This window comes from Apium graveolens, chromosome 8 (assembly GCF_009905375.1).
Source record: "Apium graveolens cultivar Ventura chromosome 8, ASM990537v1, whole genome shotgun sequence".
NCBI lineage: Eukaryota > Viridiplantae > Streptophyta > Magnoliopsida > Apiales > Apiaceae > Apium > Apium graveolens.
In genome coordinates this window covers 62170691-62186246 of record NC_133654.1, presented here as the reverse complement: position 1 = coordinate 62186246, position 15556 = coordinate 62170691, and the positions used below count along the sequence as shown (strand labels likewise).

General features: G+C 34.7%; 1 pseudogene; it reads left to right on the top strand.

Annotated features, from left to right (window-relative positions):
• LOC141679634 (cysteine proteinase mucunain-like) overlaps positions 1-9587 on the top strand; it is a 43910-nt pseudogene extending 34323 nt beyond the window's left edge.
• The last annotated feature ends 5969 nt before the right edge of the window (positions 9588-15556 follow it).

Below are 15556 nucleotides of genomic sequence, written 5' to 3'. Positions count from 1 at the left end.
TCATAATCAATTCCCTCCTGTTGAGAATATCCTTTTGCAACCAGCCTTGCCTTATTCCTTGTAATTGTGCCAATACTGTCAGTTTTGTTTTTGAATACCCACTTTGTACCAACAACAGATCTATTCTTTGGTCTTGGCACTAGGGTCCATACTTTGTTTCTTTCAAATTCATTTAACTCTTCCTGCATTGCTTGCACCCAATCAGCATCTTGAAGAGCTTCTTCCACTTTCTTTGGCTCAGTCTGAGAGAGAAAAGAATTATAAAGACATTCGTTTGAAGTACCTGTTCTAGTTCTGACACCTGCATCAGGATTTCCAATTATCAAATCAGGTGTATGTGATTTTGTCTACTTCCTTGCAGATGGAAGGTTTTCTCTAGAACTGGATGCTCCCCCATGATCCATGCTGTCTTCATTTTCATTTTCTGATGCTCCCCCTGAAACTATGCTCTCTGAGTTGGATTCTTCAGAATTTAGATTTTCAGCACTATCAAAACTTGGCTTATCAGAACTTGACGAATCAGAACTTGAAGAGCCAAATGTATGTTCTGATGTTTCTTGAGATGTGGTAAGATCTTGAGTATGCTCCCCCTGCATAGGTGCATCTTCATTTGGCGTAGTCACCACAGTTTCAATAACATCAGAGTTTAATCCATCAGAATTTACAGTATCAGGACTTAGACTGTCAGGATTTTCAGTATCAGAATTTGAGTCTTAATTTTCAAATCTCAGTTGATCATGGTCAATAAAATCTTTAAGACCAGTAACCTTCTTTTCATCAAAGGAGACATTGATAGATTCCATGACCACTTTTGTTCTCAAATTATAGACTCTGAAGGCTTTTGTGGAAAGTGGATATCCAACAAAGATTCCTTTATTAGCTTTTAGATCAAACTTGGATAGCTGTTCAGGATGAGTCTTGAGAACAAAACACTTGCATCCAAATACATGAAAGTACTTCAGATTTGGCTTCTTTTTCTTCACCATCTCATATGGTGTTTTTCCTTGCTTGTTAATGAGTGTTGCATTTTGAGTAAAACAAGCAGTCTGCACAGCTTCAGCCCAGAAATAGGTTGGAAGCTTTGCTTCTTCAAGCATTGTACGTGCAGCTTCAATGAGAGTTCTATTCTTCCTTTCAACAACTCCATTTTTCTGTGGAGTTCCAGGAGCAGAAAATTCCTGCTTTATTCCATGGTTTTTGCAGAACTCTTCCATTATCAAATTCTTGAACTCAGTGCCATTATCACTCCTTAAGGTTTTCACAAAATCTTTGACCAATTTATCCAGATGTTTGATATGATCAATCAAGATAGATGCAGTTTCACTTTTTGTATGCAAGAAATACACCCATGTATATCTAGTGAACTCATCCACTATGACCAATGCATATTTCTTCTTTGCAATAGACATGACATTTACTGGACCAAATAGATCAACATGTAGTAAATGATAAGGCTCAAGAATTGATGATTCAATCTTGCTCTTGAATGAAGATTTTCTTTGTTTGGCCTTCTGACAAGAATCACAAAGGCCATCAGGAGCAAATACTGACTTTGGCAGTCCTCTCACAAGATCTTTCTTGACCAGCTCATTTATATTGTTGAAATTTAAATGAGAGAGTTTCTTGTGCCAATTCCAGCTTTCTTCAATTGATGCTCTACTCATCAGATAGATTGCAGAACCATCAGTACTTGTTGAAAGCTTAGCTTCATAAATGTTACCATGCCTGTATCCTTTCAGAACAACTTTGCCTTTAGATTTACTCATAACTTCACAGTGTTCTTCAAAGAAATCAACATGATAACCTCTGTCACAGATTTGACTTATACTCAGCAGATTGTGTTTAAGTCCTGAGACCAGAGCTACTTCTTTAATGATGACATTCCCAAGATTGATATTGCCATATCCCAATGTTTTTCCAATGTTGCCATCTCCATAAGAAACACTTGGGCCAGCTTTCTCCACAAAGTCTGATAGCAGGGCTTTATTTCCAGTCATATGTCCTGAACATTCACTGTCCAGAACTAGAATATTTTTCATGTTGCCCTGCAATCACAAAGACCACTAATGATTAGTTTTAAGGACCCGAACTTGCTTGGATCCTTTGCCCTTATCAAGTTTGTTAACATTTGCAGCGGATTTAGCATCAGAGTTTATGTTAACATTTTTCTTATCAGAACTTACACTATCAGACTTTGAATCAGAATTTATACTAGAAGGAACAATGGAAACTTTCTTCAAAGAAGGTTTTAATTGATAATAATCATAGTATAAACTATGATATTCCTTACAAGTATAAATGGAATGCCATAAACTACCACAATGAAAACAAGGATTCTGTGGTTTATATCTAACAGACTGACTCTTAACTCCTGATTTTGAAGGTAAGGAGTTAATGTTCTTATTCTTCCTGCAAAAAGAAGCCAGATGGTTAGAACTTCCACAGTTATGACATGTTTTCCTAGGAGCATCAGGAATAGGTTTATAATCATTGCTTTTATTCACACCTTCCTTTCCATTCCTATTTTTCCTAGGTGATTTTACCTTGTTTACATTCTTAACATCTTTCAGCTTATGCTTAAGCTGCTTCTTAGTCATTAAGCCTATGTTTACTTCAGCTGTCTTTTCCTGTTTTAGTTTGTCAGAAGTTAATCCCTCTCTAACTTCTGATTTATCATTATCAGACTTTACAGTTACAAACTTAACAGGTTTTAACTTTGGCTTTTGCTTAACAACAGGCTTAATTTCTACAGTTCCTTTATCATTCTTATCCTCTCCATAACCTAAGCCCTCTTTCCAATTTTCACTACTTAGCAAATTTTGAGTTGTCTGCCAGAGTTAGTCCAAGTCCTGATTATCTCTCTTTCCTTTTCTAACTCAGTTTTTAGAGATTCATTCATTTTTAGCACTTCATCCCTAACATAAAAAGCATCATCTCTATCCTTCTGAGTTTGATGGAACATAACTAACTCTTTTTCTAAGAAATCATTTCTTTTCTTAAAAGCAAGATTTTCAGAAGTTAATCTTTCACATGTTAAAGTTTGATCTCTATAACTAACAAACATGGTTTTAAGATATCTTCTCAACTCATTAATATCATCAGTATGAAAAGCATAAGTAGTCTGAGGTACCTTTGTTTCAGCAGCTTCAGAACTGCTCTCAGCACTTTCTTTATCAGCATTTGCCATCAACGCATAGTTCTCCTCACTTTCAGAGTCTGAGGTGTCTGTCCAGCTTTTCTGCTTTGTGACAAGAGCCTTGCCTTTGTCACCCTTTACCTTCTTGCAATCAGGAGATATGTGGCCTTTCTCACCACAGTTATAGCATTTGACATTGGTATAATCTCCTCTATCAGACTTTCCTCCTCTGCCTTCAGATCTTCTGAAATTCTTCTTATCAGAACTTATGCCTTTCCTGGAAAACTTCTTTCCCTTCCTGAACTTCCTGTATGCAATCTTTGTGATCCCTTTCACCATAAGAGCACACAGCTTCATCATCTCCTCATCAGTATCAGTCTCAGGCAAGCTTTCAGAATCCGAGTCATCATCACTTTCAGAACTTGATGACTCAGTATCAGACTTTGTGAACAGAGCTTTACCCTTGTTTTTCCTTGAGGTAGCTTCCTTGGGGGATTCTTCTTCAGCCTTAAGAGCAACTGTCCTTGACTTTCCTCCTTTCCTCTTGCTTCTTTGTTCCATCTCAAGTTCATGAGTCTTGAGCATTCCATAAATTTCATCAAGAGTTGTTTCATCAAGATTGTAATTGTCTCTTATTGTTGTTGCCTTCAAATCCCAACATTCAGGAAGAGCTAACAGGAATTTAAGGTTTGAATCTTCAAGATCATACTCCTTATTAACCAGTGACAGATCATTCAAGAGTTTGACAAATCTATCATATAAATCAGTCAATGATTCATTAGCCTTTGAGTCAAAGTGTTCATACTCTTGAGTGAGTATTGTCTTCCTGTTCTTTTTAATCGTATCAGTTCCCTGACACCTTGTTTCCAGAGCATCCCATATCTCTTTAGCAGTCTTGCAGTTAATTACCCTGTTTGACATTATATTATCAATGGCACTATGCAGTAAGTGTCGTACCTTAGCATCCTTAACAATTGATGTGATATCTTCAGCAGTATAATCACTCTTTTCCTTTGGTACGGTTTTTGCTGCTTCACCTGCAACTGCAACTGCGAGCTTGGTTGGTTTGTGAGGTCCTTCCTTGATTCCATCAAGATATTCTGGATCTGTAGCTTCCAGAAACATGGTCATCCTCACCTTCCATATGGCATATTCAGATGGTCTCAGTATGGGAACTCTGATGGTTTCATACCGACTTTGGATTTGTGTCTTTGGAGGTTCTTCAGTTTTGGTAGGCTTCGTTGGAGTTTCTGTGTCAGACATGATTGTGTTTGGATCTTTAACTGTATGTGCGTTAACAGAAAAGCTCTGATACCACTTATTAGGTCACATACACTGTAGAGGGGGTGAATACAGTGTAAAATACAATCAAATCGAACTTTAATATCTTAAGTAACAGAAAACAAACTTTATTGAAATAATAAACTCTATTACAGTATGGAACTGTTACCTCTCAGTGATGAACAAATATCACGAGAGCTGCTAGGGTTACAATGAATAATCTTCTCGAATATGATAACACTTATAGTGTAAACCCTATGTCTGTGTTTATATACTACACAGTTACAAGATAATCGCTAATTGATATGGAATATAATTCTGCTTCCTAAAATATATCAATCAGATATCTTTTCTTCCAAGTATTCCATTCTTCACAGAATTCCTTCTTCATGCAGATCTCTTCTTATGTTTATCTCGATCTTCTTTCCTGTAATCAGCTAGTGTCCTTATCTGATCGTCCTTCAGCACTTAAGTTCTGATATCCAACTTCTGATGATTATCTCCTGATAATATAAGTACTGATATCCTTAAGTTTTGACTTCCAGTATAAGTACTGATTCCCAGTTAAGTACTGATTTGTCCTGTTAAGTAAGATCTGAAAACTAAACATAAATCATATTAGCCATGACATTATCAAATATATCTAACAGATAAATTTAAAATCTATAAAGAAGAAGTTGAGACACAGCAAACTGAGAAAATCAAAACGATACGAAGTGATCGTGGAGGTGAATATGTTGAACCGTTTGGGGAATTCTGTTCACAACATGGTATAATCCATGAGGTCACTGCACCATACTCCCATCAGTCAAATGGTGTGGCTGAAAGGAAGAATCGCACTCTGAAAGAGATGATGAATGCGATGTTGTTAAGCTCTGGGCTTCCACAATCGATGTGGGGAGAAGCCATCTTAAGCGCAAATAATATTTTGAATATTACGATGCGCAAGAATAAGGATGTAAGTCCTCATAAAATGTGGAAGAAAAAGAAACCAAGTTATCAACACCTGAAAGTGTGGGGGTGCCTTGTAAAGGTACTGATCCCTACACAGAAGAAGGTGAAGATAGGTCCTAAGACCGTGGATTGTATCTTCATCGGATATCCTCCACACAATACTGCATATCGGTTTCTTGTTCATGAATCCAAGATTCCTGATATTCAAAAGAATACCATTATGGAATCAAGGAATGCCTCATTCTTTGAGACGATGTTTCCCTGTAATCCAGGAAACCAACAACCTACGATGTCTAAACGATCTCATGAGTCTGTAGATGACGATAATGAGAGTGACGAAAGTGAAGATGAAAATGTGGGGGTAGTGAGAAGGAGCAAAAGACAACGAACGGAGAAATCCTATAGGTCTGATTTTATGACCTATTTGCTCGAAGAAGGTGACCCAAAAACCTATAAGAAGGTGGTTACCTCACCTGATGGACCTATATGGAAAGAGGCCATCAAGAATGAAGTTGATTCAATTATGCAGAATCATACTTGGGAACTAGTGGACTTGACAACTGGTTGCAAACCATTAGGTAGCAAGTGGGTTTTCAAGAAAAAGTTGAAAACTGATGGCACTATTGATAAGTATAAGGCCAGACTTGTGATTAAAGGATACAAGCAACAAAAGGGCCTTGATTATTTTGATGCATATTCTTCTATAACGAGAATAACGTCCATAAGGATGATATTTGCTATTGCTACAATGCGTAATCTAACTGTACATAAAATGGATGTGAAAATAGCCTTCCTAAATAGGGACATAGATGAGAAAATCTATATGGAACAACCCGAAGGGTTTGTTGTCCCAGGACAAGAAAGGAAAGTTTGTAGATTGGTGAAATTATTGTATGGTTTGAAGCAAGCGCCTATGAAATGGAATGAAAAATTTGACGAGGTCGTGCTGGCTAATGGCTTCAAAATCAATGAATGTGATAGCTGTGCCTATTACAAGGATAATGAGAGTGGCTATGTCATGATGACGCTATATGTAGATGATCTACTTATTGCCGGAAGCAATGATAAAGTGATCAAATCTACCAAGGACATGTTGAAATCAAGATTCGACATGAAAGACATGGGACTAGCAAATGTAATTCTGGGAATTCAAATTTCTAGAACATCAGAGGGTCTCGCATTAAGTCAACCACATTATGTTGACAAGATCCTTGAGAAGTTTCTTGAGGATGACTTTGAGAAAGCTAGGACACCTGTGGATATGACTTTGCACCTATCCAAGAACAAAGGTGTAGCTGTTTCCCAATTGGAATACTCGAGGATAATTGGTAGTCTGATGTACCTCATGAGCTGTACAAGATCAGACATCGCATACTCGATTAGCAAGTTGAGTAGGTTTACGAGTAATCCGGGAGCTGATCACTGGAAAGCGATCATAAGGGTACTAAGGTACTTGAGGGGAACTCGAGACTATGGACTGCACTATGGAAGATACCCAGCAGTATTAGAAGGATATACTGACGCAAATTGGATATCTAGCAAGAAAGCACTTAAGTCTACGAGCGGCTATGTGTTTACATTAGCTGGAGCGGAAATATCATGGAAATCCTCAAAACAAATGGTGATAACTCATTCCACGATGGAAGTTGAGTTTGTGGCACTAGATAAATGCGCCGAAGAGGCTGAGTATCTACGTCAGTTTCTGGAGGATATTCCAAGATGGCCAAAGCCTGTAACTGCAATAGGGATTCATTGTGATAGTCAATCCGCTATTGGCATAGCATAGAGCATGATGTATAATGGAAAGTCTCGTCATATACGATGACGACACAGTTCCATTAGACAATTGATCTCAACCGGAATTATCACTATTGACTATATACCGTCAAAAGATAATATCGCGGATCCACTAACCAAAGGGTTATCAAAAGAAGTGGTTGAGAAATCATCGAGAGGGATGGGCCTTAAGCCTATTGCTTAACGGCATCATGGTGGACACCCAACCATTACTGACTGGAGATCCCAAGAACTTGGTTCAATGGGACAACTAAATCATGATGACCAAATCACTGTGGGGGTAACCCCTGGCCTGTTCCTATGATATTAAAACAGTGAGACCCGTAAGGTACGAGGTTAAACTTTGAGCTTTTAATGATCTTTGATGAATACATGGAGTTCAGGAGTGAATACATGGAATTCAGTTGAGTAAACGCGGGTTACTCTGTAAGATAAAGATCACCTATGTGAGAGAGAAGTGGGGCCGCTTCAAAGGAGAATTGCGAGGCACAATTCTTTAGAAACTCCTGCAGAACCAGGACGATGTTCCATGGCCAAAATGGACATAATCATGAGAACTGAATGAGTCAGGAAAGATATAGTGATGAGTATGTCATCGTTTACACAAACGGTCGAACAGTTCAAGGACATCGCGTCATACTGTCTACCAGTAAAGTCGATATACTTATTCGAGTGAAGGTTCAAGGAGCATTATCTACCTATCATATGCTATATCTGACCGCCGGAACTATCACCAAGTCAAGCTCCGCGTCTGTCTGTCTATGTGGTGCGTGCTACTGGACCATCAATCTCATTTGTGGGGGATTGTTGGACAAACTTAGTACTTTAGACTAAGTTGTGAATCATTTTGAGACTCTATATGAGTGAGACACATTCTGTGTTAGTGGTGTGTATTTATTGGAACGTATTCTCCTCTTCGAGGGGATTCCTACGCATATTTACACGCTCAAAATGAGTAAAAGGTGAATGAGAACTGATGTTCCAAAGTTTTACCTTTTAATATGAAAAGTGGTTTTGTACCACATCGAAAGTAGCACAAACATATTCCTTAGTTTTTCTTATAAATACCACGTACCACATCGAAAAGAAAAACAAGTCCTTTCAAGTCTCTCTTTATAAATAGAGTCTTAGGGTATCAGTTTTGTTAAGTCAAGGGAATACGAGTCATCTCTTTCATTCTCGGTCTCTTTAGTCTTAAATTTTTCCAATATTCCGGTGATAGTTCTCGGGCTTAGTTCAAGTTCGCTGAGAGTATATTCGATCTATCGATTATACTGGTATCTCGTTTTATCCTGGGAGGCTATCGACTCGCACATACGGTGAGAGGCGAAATAGCTTTAAGGAGACAGTTTCAACTGGACTCGAGGATCTCCATTTGGTTATATCCTTTCTTTCTCTGTTTGATTTCGTTTAGTCACGCACACACTTATTTGATTTATATCGCAGATTGTATTCACATCTATAAATGCGGGGTAAAAGTCAGCTGCAAAGAATCTAATTCTTTTTTAATATACTATTTGATTAAGTTGCTGCCAATCCCAGTGAATCCATATTAATAATTTTTTGTCTTCTTGGCACGCGCTTGGTGACATTGCCTGTGAAAATCTGTGTACCATTGTTGTTTTTCCTATTTAGCTGGCCATTCCTATTGAGTGAAATCAGTAAACCCACAATTTTTTGATTTGCTTTGCCTTTTACTTGGCCTTATTCAGGGTGTTTTTACCGGACTATGTGGAACGGAGTTAAATCATGGTGCTGTGGCTGTGGGATATGGTACAAAATGTGGTATAGATTATTGGATAGTCAGGAACTCATGGGGTCCTAGCTGGGGCGAGAATGGTTACATTCGATTAGAACGTAACCTGGCCAGTAGTAATACAGGGAAGTGTGGAATAGCCATGCAGCCCTCGTATCCTATAAAGCAACTCCAACTAGCCTGCAATGAACACTACGGCTGTCCTGAGTCAACCACATGTTGCTGTGTCTCTAAGTTTGGCAGCAACTGCTCTCGTTGGGGATGCTGTCCATTTGAGTCAGCCACCTGCTGTGATGATCATTCCAGCTGCTGCCCGCAAGAGTTTCCTGTTATTGACATTAATGCCAACACATGCCTATTGGTAAGTTGATATGCCTTTCTCGTATTCATCATAGCTTTATTCCTGATTTTGCCGATTCATCTCCTTCGTGACCTTCTTTCACGGAAGACTGACAACATAAGTTCAATTTCCAAGCTCTAACTCTGGCTCTCATAAATGGAACCAAACATGTTGAGTTGTATTACCATTTTCCTTGTGAACTTGTTTCTAGTTCCTGATATTGTCACCTAAATAACTGAATATTTGTCATTCATAATCATAATTCTTGATTACTCTGGCTACAGGAATTTAAGAGAAGAGACTTAGGGACTGTTTACTTGTAGAAAATTTTTCCATTTTTCTAAAATTTTTTAAAATTTTCATTTTTAAGAAAACAGTTGAAAACTGAGAGAATGTGTTCCAAATGCTAAAATAATAGAAAAAATGCCCACTACTTTCCACTCTAACCGCCCAAAATGCCGGTTGGCGGTACGTTCCTCCCAAAATACCCACTAATTACGCATTCAGGACATGCGTATTAAAGTTTTTAAAAAATAACAAAGAATACGCATCGTATACATGCGTATTTAAAAAAAATTAAAGAGATACCATTCCAAGAATGCGTATTCACTAAATTACAAAAGTGAATACGCATTCCTGTAATTGTAATGCGTGTTCTTTGTTTTTTTTTAAAAAAGTGCATACGCATGTCTAGAATGCGTGTTCAACGGCTATTTTGGGCGAACACTCCCGCCTATTGGCATTTTGGGCATTTGCCCATTCTTGTAATGCGTGTTCTTTACATTTTTTTAAAAGTCTGAACACGCATATGTGCAATGCGTAATCTGTGGGTATTTAGGGCGGAACTCGCGCACACGGGTATTTTGGGCACTAAAAGCTGAAAACTGGTGTATTTTGGAAATTTTTTCAAAATAATATATGATCAGTTTTCTGTTTTCTTAAAAATATTAAATAAATGACGATATAATTTGAGTAAATATATAGAAGAGCAACCAGTAAAACAATTTAAACATTTCACAATTTAATTGTATATAAATATATCTTTAACATGTTTAAAATAAATTTTTTTAGATCAAATATAATTAAATATGACAAATAAAGTATAAAACAGTTTTCTGAAATAGGTTTAATAATGAAACTTTCTAATTATATGACTAAATATATATACGATTTTGTAGCATTTAATAAATAATCCAATTAATAATTATATAAATATTTTTTGAATAATATTTTATGAAATAACTCATAACTAAGTTCTAGTCGGGAGCCCGTTCTTTATTTTTCTAACATATAAGTTATTAGTTATTATATTATCAAGCTCTCTCTTATAATGTAAATATTAATATTAATCAAACTAACAAAATAATTGTTAAATTAAACTATTTTGAATTTTTTATTACAAATATGTATTATAGTGTTGAAAATTTATAAGTTTCATAAGTTAAGTTAGTAATATAAGTTAAGTTACTAATATATTGGTTGGTTCCTCGCTACTTTTTTTTTACTTTCTAAGTAAACTTACAAAATTGTTAATGGGTCATATAAAGTTAAAAATAATAAAAATATAAAATGTTTTTGTATATGAGGCGGGTTAGGTGTTTAACGTGTTTTTCACTTTTCTAGATTTAGAAAATATCAAAATGTTGTTTTCCACAGTTTTCATATTTGTAGTTATAATTTGGAAAACACGGAAAACAGTTTTCTATTTTTCCAATTTTTTGTTTTGAAAATTTTGTATTTGAACATGTTTTTAGTTTTTCCAATTTTCTTAGAAATTTTTTCTGGAGAACAGTTGAAGTAAACAGAACCTTAATTTGTGATAATAGATTTCAAAATCTATTATATATATAATAGAGCAACTAGGGGATTCATTGAGACAATTTATTCATTTTAAATTACTTAATTACCCCTCATAAATATGATTAATAAATATCAAATTTAATAACATATATTAATTACATCTAGCTCATTAGTTACTAATAATTATATATTTATTACTACTCCATTATTGTATAATAAGAACTTATACTTATAATTACATATATATTTTATAAGTATAGACTAAAATTCTAATATTATTATAATTTTATATATCTATTATTATCGCATTTAATATCGTATATCACATTTCAATTATTCCATTTACAGTAGATAAAACTTAAATTCGAAAGAAAATCAAATATCGTAATTAGTAAATATATTTTTAATTTACTAAAATTAAAATTAAAATATTTAATATAAATTTTAAATATTTTATCAAGCCTCTATTATTTTTAATTTTTTTTATAAATATATTTTTATATAAATATTTAATATTTAATATATATTATTTATTTTTATCGAGTCGAACTCGAGCCGAAATCGAGTAGAACCGATCATATTTCAAGTTTTTTGTTAGTATTTAGTGAATTAATTTGAGTTTTCGAACCGAACTCGAGCCTATCGAACCTTGTACGAACCGAGCTTCGAACTTTAAATTAAAGGCTCGATCGAGCTCAGCAACTAGGGGGTTAATTGAGACAATTTATTCATTTTAAATTACTTAATTACCCCTCATAAATATGACTAATAAATATCAAATTTAATAACATATATTAATTACATCCAGCTCATTAGTTACTAATCTATTATATATATAATAGAGCAAGTGGGGGTTTCAATGAGACAATTTAATCAAGTAAAAATGACTGTTATACCCCTAAGATATAAAAAGATATTTTAATCCCATCCTATTTATTTCGTATTAATACCTCCATTATTATAAGATATTTAATTCTCTACGCATTAATAACGAATTTTTATTAAAACATACTTAATAGCTAATTAATCTATTAACTACTATATATATTTATATATAAAATACAACAACAAGTGGGTTTGTTGATTAAATTAATTTATATGACTATTATGCCCCTATTAATATCTATATAATATTTATTTTACATTTATTCTCACAATTAATATTTATTAGTTGACTATTAATACTTATATAATATTTGTTGCTCATAATAAATATATATTAATTGGCGCATCATTAATATGCTTCACCATTGTGTAATTTATATATACATTAACATAAATGTAAAATTTATTTAACTAAATAATCATTTGTTGAAATTTATTAATTTTACATGATTAGTATACACATATACCTATTCATATACACATATATACATGGATATACACATACATACACACACACTCATGTATATGTACTTATTCGAACCAGACTTGCATTTTAAAAGCGAATACTGAAAGGCATATGTCATAACCTATTTGTTTATTCGAGGATTTAACTCAACTCAAATAAGAATGTAATAAGTAAATAGTGGATCTATCGTCAGAGAGATCTCACAGAGTAACATCTGTCAAAGGGTTAAGAAACATTATTCATCTACAGACTTGAAGACTTAATTCACTGGAAGAAGCTCAAGAAATTGATCAAGCCTCAGTGATATAAATCAAGATTGTGGATTTAATCAAGTGACAGAGATCTCGTCAGGGTATCAATTAATTACAAGGATTTAGTCTGAAGAAAATCAAGAGTATCAAGGTCAAGGCTTGAAGAAACGTCACGGAAGTTAGTCACTCATGAACCAGACAGTACATCGAGTGTCAACATTGAAGTGGTGGAATTGATTCATAATTGACAGTAATTTTCAGAAGATTTTTAGAAGAATGGTTGCTGCTCAAGATTAGTATTATTTCTCTATTAATTAATTAAGTCAAATAATTTAATTAAGAAAATAAATTATATCTGCAAAGATTAATTTATTGATTAATTGAATTAATTGATTAATTAATTCAGTATTAATATTAAGGATTTTCAGAATTGTTATTAGATTAAAATCTATTAATAATTCAGTAAGACAATTTGATTTGAACTACTATGACAATCGGTATGACAATTGATAGTCATACCGAAAGTCTTGCTAGTTCATTCTGATTGTCTTGCTAGCTATTGGGATTGTCTTGCTAGTTCAAAAGGATAGTCTCACCAAAAGTCCTACCAGTTCAAATGGATTGTCATGCCAGTTCATTTGATTGTCTTGCCGAAAGTCTTGCTGATTCAACTGGATTGTTTTGTTTACTTAAACAACAAAACACAGCAGAAGACATTCATGCAATAATTCAACAGAATACACAAGTCAAGAACACAGCAGAAACAAAAGCAAATTATTTCATTTTTCATCTGCTTTATTCAAGATCAAAATTCTAGATTGTAAAGTTAAATCCAAACCACTAGAATTATTTATCTTGTTCTTGTGTAACAATCTTGCGGATTAAAATCCCTAGAACTTAATCTCAAATCGCATTTAGCATTTGATCTTTACATTGCAAAAATAGAAAAAGTTCATGTCGAATTTATTCTAGATTTGTAATAATTGATTTGAGATTAATCCCTTGTAACAGATACCGTTGTTGTAACACCTTTCAAGTTTAATAAAAGTTTTATTTAACTTGAATTTTGTTTCACCTTTTTATTCCGCATTTTATTCGATTAAACGGTATTGTTTGCATTCAACCCCCCTTCTACAAATAAATTGGGACCTAACAATTGGTATCAGAGCCTTCTGATTAACGTACAAATCTAGATCCTAGACTTTTGTGTTTCTTTCACTCCTTGAATTTTTTTATTCACTCAAAAAATTCATAATGACTACACAAAAAGTTGGAACCGTTAAAATTCCACTTTTCGATAAAGAAAATTATGTTATGTGGAAGAAGAAGATGCTACTGTTTTTACAAGTTGCTAATCCCAAATATCTGCAAGTGTTAAAGAAGGGTCCAAAAATTCCTATGGTTATTGAACCAGAGGTAATAGAAAATGATGTGGTGATCACCAAAGCGAGAACTTTTGTGAAAGATCCTGAGGATTTCTCTCCTGCTGAAATAGAAGAAGCCTCCCTGGATGCTAGCCTTCAATTAATTTCAGTAGATTCCCTTAATCCCTTGATGAATAGACATGTGATGAATTGTAAAGATTCCAAACATATCTGGGAAACTATTGAGGTTATTAATGAAGGCACATCGGAAGTTAGGGAGAACAAGTTAGAAATCTTAACCTCTGAGTATGAATACTTTAAATCCAATCCAGGAGAAGGAATCATTGAAGTGTTTGAGAGGTACAATGCATTGATCAACAACCTGAACATTAATGGTAAATACTATTCCATCAGGGAGGTCAACAAAAAGTTCCTTTTAACACTGCCAACTCATCTCGAACATAGAATCACTGCCATAAGAGAAGCAAGAGATCTGAGTGAGATTTCTTTGGAAAGGCTCTATGGTGTGTTAAAGACTTATGAGTTGGAGAAGATTCAGCAGAAGGAAGTTTACGGGAAAGGAAGAGTGTTCAGCACTTCTACTGCTCTAGTAGCTGATGAACAACAACAACAACCACAATATCAACAACAATCTCAACAGTCAGAAAGAATGGTACAGTCTTCCAAGGTTGAAGAAAATGTGATAGTAGCAGAATTTGATCCTCCTACTACAAATCAATCAGGAGATGATTATTATTCCTTGGAAGAACTGGAGCAATTGGAGGATGAGTCAATGGCCCTTATTGTCAAGAGATTCTCAAATGTCAGATTCAAAAGGAATCCCAAGTTCAAGTACAAGTCCAACTACAACAGATTCCAGAAAGGTGGATCTTCATCCTCTAACACCAGCAGTGGTGGGTATAAAACAGGGATGGTTGATCGAAGCACCATTCGATGCTTCAACTGCAATGAGTTGGGACACTTTGCCACAGAATGCAGGAAGCCAAAACAATTTAGGAAGAACTCTTACGATTCTAATCAGAAGAGTAAATCTGAAAGGGCTTACCTGGCAAAGGGAAGAAGCTGGGATGATACTGACAGTGAAGATGAAGAAGTTGGGAATCTTGCTCTCATGGCTAGTGATGCAAACACCTCATCGTCAAGAAAAGAGGTAAAATTTACTGATGCTGAATTAGTTTATCATCTAGGAGGTTCCTTAGATTGTGCTCGTCGTGATAATGAATTGTTAAAACAACAAATCAAAGACCTTGAGAAAGAGGTCAATGAATTAAGACTTGTGCACATTAATCAAGATAAATTAAAAGAACAAGTATCTTTTCTAGAGAATAGAGTTGACTGTTATAGACAACTTGAAACTATTCTCAAAGACAAGATCACCGGTCTTGAGGCTAAGGTTTAAAGCTTACTTTAATTCTTGTTCGAAGTCCAAAGAGTTTTACAATAAGCAAGCTGTTAATCAAACATCTGGAATAGGTTATGATTACAATGCTGCTATTGGAAAATTA